The sequence below is a fragment of the Chenopodium quinoa genome, unplaced genomic scaffold (genome assembly GCF_001683475.1).
Source record: "Chenopodium quinoa cultivar QQ74 unplaced genomic scaffold, ASM168347v1, whole genome shotgun sequence".
Lineage (NCBI taxonomy): Eukaryota > Viridiplantae > Streptophyta > Magnoliopsida > Caryophyllales > Amaranthaceae > Chenopodium > Chenopodium quinoa.
Window position 1 is genome coordinate 2,386,766 of NW_018744603.1, and position 10,559 is coordinate 2,397,324.

The following is a 10,559-nucleotide window of genomic DNA, read 5'->3' on the forward strand; positions in this document are numbered from 1 at the left end:
ATATACATTTCCTGAGATTTTCATCACTGAAGAGGATCTAGGAGGGGTAAGGGGGCCGCATGACGACCCTCTCGTTATTGAATGTAAAGTGGCCAACCAGAGAGTTGGTCGAATCCTCATAGATACCGGGAGCTCCTCAGATCTCATCAGCAGCAAATGTCTGTCAAAACTGAAACATCAGACGGACTGCATACATCCGGCCTCCCACCCTTTAATAGGGTTTGGAGGAGGAGTCGTCCACCCACTGGGACGAGTAGATTTACCCATTCGCCTGGGCGAAAAAGGGGAAGGACGACACATGGTAGTCCGGTTCCTAGTAGTAGAGGAACTCTCGGCCTACAACATGATTCTGGGTCGACCAACCCTGAATAATTCCAAGGCTGTTATAATCCCGTCTCTTATGCTGCTTAAGTTTGAAAGGGATAATGGAACAATCGGCTCCCTAAGGGGAGATCAGAGGATGGCCCGAGAGTGCTATCTCTCGGATGTCAAGCCCACTGTTATGGCCACTGGGTCAAGTGGAGAAAAAAACAGACCTTGACAATGTCAAGGAGAGTGCGCCTGTTCAAGAAACAGGCGACAAAAAGAGAAAGGCGTCACAGACAGAGTCCGCAAGAAAAGCAAGAAAATAGCAGTCATTGGCAGAGGAGCGGCCAGATGAGTTCCGCCCTCAGCCGGCTGGTGAGCATGCGGACCTGATCTTAGACGATTCACGTCCTGACCGAACAGTCAAAGTTGGGACGACTGCTCTGAGAAACCTTGGTGACGACTTTCACAACTTATTGAAAGAATACAAGGACATCTTTGCATTTGAAGTCCATGAAATGCCAGGCATTAGTCCTGATCTGGCAGTACATAAACTCGCTGTGGATCCGGAAAAGAAGCCGGTACGGCAAAAGAAGCGGAACCATGGCGAAGAAAGAAGTCAGGCGGCAGCCGCCGAAGTTAAAAAATTACTTGACGCAGGGTTCATTCGGCAATGTTACTTCCCAGACTGGGTTGCAAATGTGGTGCTTGTTAAAAAGCCGAATGGTACCTGGCGAATGTGTGTCGACTACACAGACTTGAATAAGGCGTGCCCCAAAGACAGTTACCCTCTGCCTAAAATTGATAGCCTGGTCGACTCAACAGCCGGCCACGCTTTGATGAGCTTTATGGACGCCTACTCTGGTTTCCATCAAATTCCTTTATGGAAGAAAGATCAGGAGAAGACGGCCTTCGTCACTGATCAGGGGTTATACTGTTACACTGTCATGCCGTTTGGTCTTAAGAATGCCCCGGCTACCTTCCAACGAATGATAAACACAGTGTTCTTTGATCAAATTGGGAGAAATGTCGAGGCATATATTGATGATATGATTGTCAAGACTAAACTTCAGAAAGATCATCTGACGGACCTCCGAGAAACTTTCGCCACACTCAGGCGGCACCATGTCATGCTCAATCCCAAGAAATGTGTATTTGGAGTTGAGTCTGGGAAATTTCTCGGATTCCTTATCAATCAGAGAGGAATAGAGGCGAACCCTGAGAAGGTGCAGGCGGTCATCGACATGCAGTCGCCCCGTACCGTCCGAGAGGTTCAGAAATTAACAGGTTGTCTGGCGGCCTTGGGGAGATTCCTAAGCCGATCAGGCGACAAATGCCTATACTTTTTCCAGGCAATTAAGAAAAAGGCAAGGTTTGAATGGGGGCCGGATGCTGAGGCCGCCTTCAGGAAATTGAAAGTTCACTTGCATTCCTTGCCGAGGCTGGTCAGCCCTTTGCCCAAAGAGGTACTTTACATGTATTTGGCCGTCTCTGATCATGCGTTAAGCGCTGTGCTCCTTGCTGAAAGGGACGGCTGTCAGCTCCCGGTCTACTTTGTCAGTCACGTACTGAAAAATGCCGAGTTGAGGTATCCCCTAGTGGAGAAATTTGGTCTTGCACTCTTCATGGCTGTTAAAAAATTGAAGCCCTACTTTTTGGCACATGCAGTCATCGTGTATACCGACCAACCCATCAAGCGGCCCCTTACCGTCATGGAGTCGTCAGGACGAATGATCAAATGGGCCATAGAAATTCAGAGCCTCGAAGTTACTTTCGAGCCTAGAAAAGCAGTGAAGGGGCAAGCCTTTGCTGACTTTATTGTAGAGATGACTCGTCCTCCTGACTCTCAAGTTCCAGACCAAGTCTGGAAGGTATATGTGGACGGAAGCTCTACTTCAAATGGTTGTGGAGCAGGCGTCGTATGTCAATCTCCAGAGGGCGACAGGTTCGAGTATGCTCTACGCTTCAGTTTTCAGGCTTCAAACAATGAGGCAGAATATGAAGCTTTACTAGCCGGGATCCGCATGTGCAAGGCGGCAGGGGCAAGAAAAATAGACGCCTGTTCTGATTCACAATTGATAGTGAGTCAGTACAATGGCGAATACGAAGCAACTCATCCGGCCATGATCAAGTATTTACAGGCGGTCCGGCAAGCAGTCGGCTCCCTTGAGGATTTCCATCTGATCCAAGTGCCGAGATCAGAAAACAACCAGGCAGATGCACTGTCAAAATTAGCATCATCCGCCTCCTCCGATACTCCCCGAACTGTTTTTTGGGAAGTAATGGAGAAGAGAAGCATCGAGGAAAACTCTATTGGAATCTTAGACAGAAGCTCAACCTGGATGGATTCAATCAGGGCATATCTGACAAACGGTACACTACCGGATGATCCTCAACAGGCGGCAGCACTGAAAAGACGAGCCACCAATTTTGAAATTATAAAGGGAGAACTTCACAAAAGGGGGTACCTACAACCCTTCTTAAAGTGTGTTACTCCTGAAAAGGGACGAGAGATACTAGACGATCTCCACTCTGGTTACTGTGCTTCACATATAGGTGGAAGGACGCTTGCTCAACGGGCAAGGCGCCAGGGCTACTTCTGGCCTACCTTAGAAGCGGATGCAATGGAGATGGTAAAAAAATGTGACAAGTGCCAAAGGTTTGGCAAATTAATTCACCGTCCGGCTACTGACCTCACTACCATTCATAGCCCACTACCGTTTGCTAAGTGGGGCATGGACATTCTGGGTCCATATACGGCTGCTACAGGCGGCAGAAGGTATATACTTGTTGCCGTTGACTACTTCACTAAATGGGTAGAGGCGGAGGCTGTAAAGGGAATAAAGACGAAAGATGTAATTTCATTCATTTGGAAAAACGTCATCACTCGGTTTGGGGTTCCCATGTCTATGGTTTTTGATAATGGTCCCCAATTTGAGACGCCTGTTCTCAAAAGCTGGTTGGGTGACCAAGGAATTGCAAACTACTTTGCATCTGTCGGCCGTCCACAAGCAAACGGCCAGGTAGAAGCCTTTAATAAAATCATCTCAGACGGTCTCAAGAAAAAGATTGAACGAGCAGGCGGCCTATGGGCGGATGAACTACCACATGTTCTCTGGGCCATTAGGACGACTGAAAAAGGGGCGACTGGAGAAACTCCATTCCTCCTAACTTATGGTGCGGAAGCTGTCCTTCCAATAGAACACTACGAACCGACTCTTCGAGTAATGCTATATGACGAAGAGGCAAACTGGGAAGCCATGCGCCTGGCTTTAGACTCACTTCCTGAAAAAAGGGGCAATGCTGTTTTGCGCCACGAGATCTATCGCCTGAGAATGACTAGATCATACAACAAAAAAGTACGCAGGCGTCCACTCAAAGTAGGGGACTTTGTACTTAGAAAAATGGAAGCAGTTGGTAGGGCTAATGAGTTTGGCAAACTAACTCCCAACTGGGAAGGACCCTACCGAATCTATGAGGAAGTCAGGGACGGTACCTACCGTCTGGAAACACCAGACGGACAACCGTTGCCTCGAACTTGGAATGTAGATAATCTTAAGAAATATTTCTTTTGAATGATGTAAAATAAAGAGCTACTTAATAAAAGTTTGCACTTACTATTCAATTTTGTACTACGAGGGGCATGCCGTCTGTACCTTTACAGTCGGCTACTCTCCATTGAGTATTTCACTCACAATAGGGGCATGTCGTCTGGGCATATAGTCGGCTACTCTCCATAAGAAGATGGCCGACTAGTTCCAAACACATAGCCACCCCCCTAATACTTAGCTAAAAAGATTAGGGCCTGGCCGACCCTGTGCCTAACAGGCGGCTACCCTCCTTTTACTTAGCACCTACGTTCACCAAGAACTTACCAAGGCCACAGGCCGAATGATCAGACCAGGCGCCAAGCCACCTGATCAACTTACAAAACTAATACGACCTGTCCCAAAATCATAGCAGGCGTCCGACGGCATCCCTCCGGATGAAATTCGTCGCAGAGAGCAGCTCCCTTTTGGGTGGAACATTGTTCTATAAACTAATTACACGGCACCTATACGACTGTCCCCAAGGGCAACCACGTAGCCGTTTTCGAGACAAGGATAACTCTGTCACTAACCAAACCAGTGGCAGCAGTTGACATCTGAGTCAGATGACCGCCTGTATTACTTGGGATAAATGCAGGGGGTACCTATTGAGTTAATAGCCAACAAACATTGGCGAATCAAGGGGTCTAGCCGGCCTACGCCGCCTGGTACCTCTACTTCTCAAACAAAAGTGGCGGCGACTGAGTAACTCCAACGTTAACTCATAGTCACTCCTTCAAACTTAACATTGGCAAACCTAGAGGATCTAGATTGTGACGCCTGGTACCTCTACCACTCAATCTAGATTGTGACGAAGACTAAGTAACTCTTATGTTAACTTAATAGTCACTCAAACTTAGTATGGAGCCTAAAAGGTATGAGTCGTCCGCCTATTTTTAACAAAGAGGGGCTCTCAACCACTACCCTTGCTAGGTTAACAAATTACGAGTTAAAAGCCAACGTTGGCAATAAAGGGAAACAACCGGTACCCGCCGCTTGTTATCCTACTCAATTCCTTGGCGACTAAGTAATACTATTTACTTGGTTGGACCGATTGAATAAATGGCCGACTGATCGCCCAGCTTGGAAACAGACAACCAGTCGTCCAGGGGCATAGGCGGACCATCCGTACCTGTCTACAATCGGCCATGCAAAACAGTCGATATAGAGTACAATGCAATATCAAATATTCAACACTTAGACAAATTTCAAGCAAAAAATGATTTCATTCATGAAGATAAAAATATTCAGAACCCCGGCCCCCTGGCCGGGTAAATACAATCAAACGGCACGCAGGCCGTGGAAAGAATACAAAAAGCTTAAGGGGGCAGTTCAGTATTAGCAGTTGCCGCCTGGTCAGCACTTTTCTTGCTGGACTCGGCTTCAGCTGCATCCTTTTTTGATGCCTTACCCCCAAGTGGCACAAGCGCCACAACCGGCTCTTCCTCCTCCAACGTATCTCCCAACGCCTCTTCTTCAGCAGCCGCCAGGATCTCTTGATTATATGTTTCCGAACACTGGCGGTACGTTCTTTCCCATGAGGCAAAGTCGGCACTGGGGAACAGGCGGCCCCAGGTCATGCGCTGGATCTGGGAAGAGTCTTCAACCATCTCTCGGACGAGCTCTCTTTTCTCTTGCTCGGCCTTCTCCAAGAGCTCTCTCTTCTCTTGCTCGGCCTTCTCCGAGAGCTCCTTGGTTAGACTCTTCTCCTGGTTCACCAGGCGTTCTTTTACGTTAGCCAAGGATTTTTCCATGGCATCGTATGAGAGTATCTTTTGGCGGAGAGGTTTAAGCTCGGCCTTGAGGTTGGAGACGGTCCCCTCCAGCTCGCTGTTCCGCTTCTGGGCCGCCTCTAATTGAGCCCGGATAGCGGCGGTTGCCTGCGCCTGATAATAAAGAATATCAATTGTCAGAACTTCATTTTGGGCAATTTGAAACATTGCCTTATCACAGTTAGAGGCGGCCATAGCTTTTGCAGCCTTTACCTCTTTGTTTTTCCGATCAAGCGGCTTGCGAAGGCCGTTCACTCGGAGCAGAGCCTAAGTAAAAAGGGAACAGACGTCAGTTTCCAAACAAGATAACAGGCGTCCTGGAACTCAAATACAAAAAATGCTAAGTATACCTCAGCAAGGACCCCTGCAATCCCATCAAGGTCAAGGGTGCCGACACCCCTGACCGCCTCCCTTTCAGATGGAGGAACTGCTTTGATCATGGACTTGGCTACCTCTACCAAGTCAGGTTCCTGAGGGCCGGCTGCATCAAGCGTAAAAAAGCAAGTTAGACCTAGTCAAGAAGAAAGCAAGTGAGTTTTTACAAGTAATTGTCCATACTTCTAGGCGGCCCCGCCGGAGTTTTAGAAGAAGTGGCCGGCTGCTTTTCAGCCGCCACTGTTTTCCTGGAAGACCCAGGAGAGCTTGCAACAGTCGTCCTCCGGGCCTTGGGGTCCGGCTGTTGCGAGGAAGAAGCTCTTGGAGTGCCCGACTAAAAAAAAAAAAAAAGTTAGAATATGCATAAGCCAACTCCTAAAAGAAGAAGAGTTTCGAGGCCTACCAAGGGTGCCCCCTTGTTGGGGGAGTCGGTACAAGACTGTTGCATGAGAGAGGCCCGCAACATGGCCGCCGCAGTCTTGGATGCTGTTATTTTGCTCATGGCGTCAGCTGCAAAAAATAAACAGCAAAGTTAGTAAAAATCTCAAGTAAACAAGGCGTGAAAAAACAAAGTATTTGACAGGCCGGCTACCTCTAGAGCACCGACTGCTGAGGCCGCAGGCGGCCAAAAAGTACTCATCATAGAGCCATTTGAAGCTCGGGACGCAGTTTAGGGGTACTTGCTCTCGTACCCCTGAAGTAGAGTTCACCCTAGTCTCTACTTTGAAGAGTCCTTTGTCTAGGATCTCTCTTTTAGCCTTTGGGGGAACAGGCGGCATGCTGCGGCCGCCTGCGAGAAGAGGCGGATCCCTATTCCACTTGTTAAAACGTTGGTTCAGCTCCGTGTCTGAACCCTCAATGATAAGGAAGGTGTTCCGCCAATCCTTCCATTTGTTCGCTTTACCTCTCGTCATGAGGTAACCCCTATGGCTTGTCAATTGATACCAGCCGGTACCTCCCGACTTAGGGGTCCGGCTGAGATAGTTCATATGGGCGAAAGCCTCAAAGCTTGGCTCCACCCCGTACAATTCGCACCCGGCCACATAGCCGAGTACGTTTACCCAAGAGTTGGGGGCTAACTGCCATAACCCCAAATCATACCCATCTAAAATCCGCTGAACAGCCGGATGTAATGGGAAGCGCAGTCCAGCTTTGATGGCCGCCTCATAGCAGCCAAAGCAGCCGTTATCGTAGCTGGTACCAGCCGGCCAGACGACAGTGTCTTCTGGATCCGGCACGAACAGTAAAAATCCGGGGCCCATTCTGTGGTTAGCTATAAAGCTCTCCACTTTGTCTTTCATGGCCGCGATCCGGCCCCGGGGTACCGTGCAGTAGTAGGGGGTATTTTCCGCTCTGTAAGAGGCGGACGGCTCCGCCCAATTGCTCCCCTTCTCAACTGCATGAGAAAGCCTCGCCTCTTGTAGGCGGCTGTTTCTTTCTTCTGAGCCTGGAGAACTGTGGCCAGAAGAGCTGGACTCGGACTCGTCCTCTGACGAGTCCGAAGAGGACGACTCCTCCCCTCTCCCAGAGGGGCCCGCCTCCTCTCCCTTAGAAGGAGCAGGAGGAAAGTTAGACATATCAACGGTAAGATGGGAAGGGACCACCTTGCCCCCTCTCTCAGAACTGTCGGCTTGGCAGCCGCCTTGTTTCAATTCTACATCTGGCGCCTGGTCAGATGTTTCACTAAGGAGCACCCTTTGGGAGGAGCCGTCTGAGTTTGATATCATAGCAGTCTTTTTTGTTCTGGCCATCACGTTCTGCATAGACACAGATACAGTCGGACTTTGTATAAAGGGCAAAGATGGGTCCAGAAAAGGGCAGGCGGCACTCCTAGTCCTAGATTCAGCCGTCCCCGGTGACCGGCTGATCACTAACTTAGGTCGTGTCGTGTGCTTCCGTGGTGCCATTTCAAAAAATAAAAAGAAGTTAGAGTAAGAGAACTGAGTTACCTGAACGAGTGACGGTTGATGAAGTTCTGGAAATCCGGGTCAGTCGGCTTGTCAGAACAGGCGGTAGGCAGAAAAGGTCCGAAATGTCAGAGCAAGTTCAGGGGTCCGAATGTTCTCGCAAAGTTCTCAAATGTGAAAATGACCGAACTCAGCACTTCCTTATATAGGCAAAGTGAGAAGGCGAAGGGTCGCTTCCAAATTCAAAATTTGGGCGGGAAAATCTCTCGGCCGTTTGCAAGGTGACACCTGTGGCAGGCCGTCGCCTGTCACCGTGCGACACCTGTCACAGGCGACACATGACCAGTCACGTGCCACCTGTGAGGGGCAAATGATTAGGGGATTTTTATCCTCCAATCACCGACTGACAAGTGGACCAACCAGGTTCCGCCACGTGTCCTTCACGTAGGCCAATAGGAGCTTGCCACGTGTCAATCACAGATTCGTCCTCTGCGGACCAATTGAGACACGCCACGTGTCCACCCATGCCAAATGGGAAAACCGGCCACCAAGGCCCAATCCTGTTTAGAGGCCCGGTCAGCCCTAGGTTTACCCTAAACCTAGAGACTGGCACGCTTCTCAAGACTATAAATACTCCTCTTAATCCTCATTAAGGGGGACAGAACTCTAATAACACACGGATTATACATTAAACACTCTCACTTAGAGAGGCAAAACCACTTTAATTTCCGTATCAATTACTCCTTAATCAGGTACTAACTTGACCGTTGGAGGCGGAGCTCTCAGGAGTCTCCGTTATTTTGCAGGTACAGGCGTCCGGTTCCAGTCTCGGTGTTGTAACTCTCCCGCAGGACATCAGAAAACCCCGAAACAGTTACTTTTTTGGCAAATTCAATAGTACTCTATTTAAAAGATGATTAAAAATGAGTTGGAATAATATTTTAGGTAAATGTTTATAAAAGAATTATGAACACCAAATAACAAAAAAATATATTTGTCATAAAGATAATATATAAGATTTGGAATAATAGTTGTATCAAATATCTAAAAAAGGTTAAAAAGGAAGGGGGAGTTTTGGAGGGAAAAAACAGCATCAAGTGGTGATACGTGTAGCTCCTGGTGTCTGTTTTAGTATTATTTTGAAAGAACGAACGGTAGTGTTGTCATTTTATTAAGCTAAATCAAGTTCCGCCAAAGAACTAACGCTTTTTTGCAGGTATCGGCATATACAGAGTGATTTAGGATCGCAGATAGTCTTAAATCATTCTTCGTCCCTATCGACTACTTTGACTATCGTTTTCGAAGCTGACGTTTCTAGAAACTCAGTCAAAGTGGGGGCTTCTGTAAACCCCTAAAAATGTCTCCCCGAATCAAACCCGATGATGAACAATCTTTCACCGCCATTATTGGTCGGGTTGAGTATTTAATCCTCGGAGTGCTTAAAGTCCATGTTCAATCAAACTTAATTCACAAAATAGTCAATTAGTCTAAGGTGCACCTTTGTGCACCTTAAATAGGTGTAACAGCGGCCCATAAATAAATAAATAAAAAAAAAGGCCCATAAGCAAAAAAAAAAGCCCTAAAACTAACTTCAAAACACGGTAACTACAATACACCCACCCACACCCAGTGTAATGTCACTTCCAAACTCAGAAATTGCTATTCTTCTTCTTATGATTTTCTCTCTCCTCTATTTCACTTTCTCTCTCCTCTATTTCATTTTCTCTCACTAAAAAACTGCAAAAACATCAATGGACATTAGAAAAGAAATGCAAAATCAATAGGATAGGCAATTTTATGTAAATTTCACTTAATTTTGTTTGAATTTATATGATTATCACTTAATTTTGTTTGAATATTGTTCGATACTCTATTGTTCGAAATTATTTATTGGAATTGTAAAAAAAATTAGTAAAATCAAACGGATACCTTATGTTCACATTCCGAAATGCATACTTTCATATTTTGAATTCTTATGTTCATATTTTGAATCCTTTTGTAAACTTTCTGAAATGCTTATATTCACTTTCTAAATCCATTTGTTCATATTTTTTTATATATATGTTCACCTTCTGAAATGCTTAATTATGTTCATACGCATTCAAAAATGAACCATTGCATATGTTCATATTTTGAATGCATATGTTCATACTATTAATACTTATGATGCATATGTTTCATAATCATATTATTTTTTATTTCTTCAATTTTTTATGTTCATAATTACATGCCTTGTATTCATAATGATATTTTATATGTTCATAATGTAAATATTCATAGTAAATATTTGTTGTTCATAAATATTCTCATTAAGTCTATTTATGCATATGTTCTTTTTCTTAAATGCATATGTTCATATTTTTTACGCATATGTTCATCTTTTAAATGGTTATATTCACTTTAAGGAAACCAATGCTTACGTTCATATTTTGAATTGTTATGTTTACTTTCTGAAATGCATATGTTTATATGTTTTACGCCTATGTTCACTTTCTGAAAAGATAATGTTCAAATTTAAGGGAACCTATGCATATGTTCATATTTTGCATGATTATGTTCATTGATAAAAAAAAAATGCAGAAAATCAGATGAAATTCATACATAGATGAAAT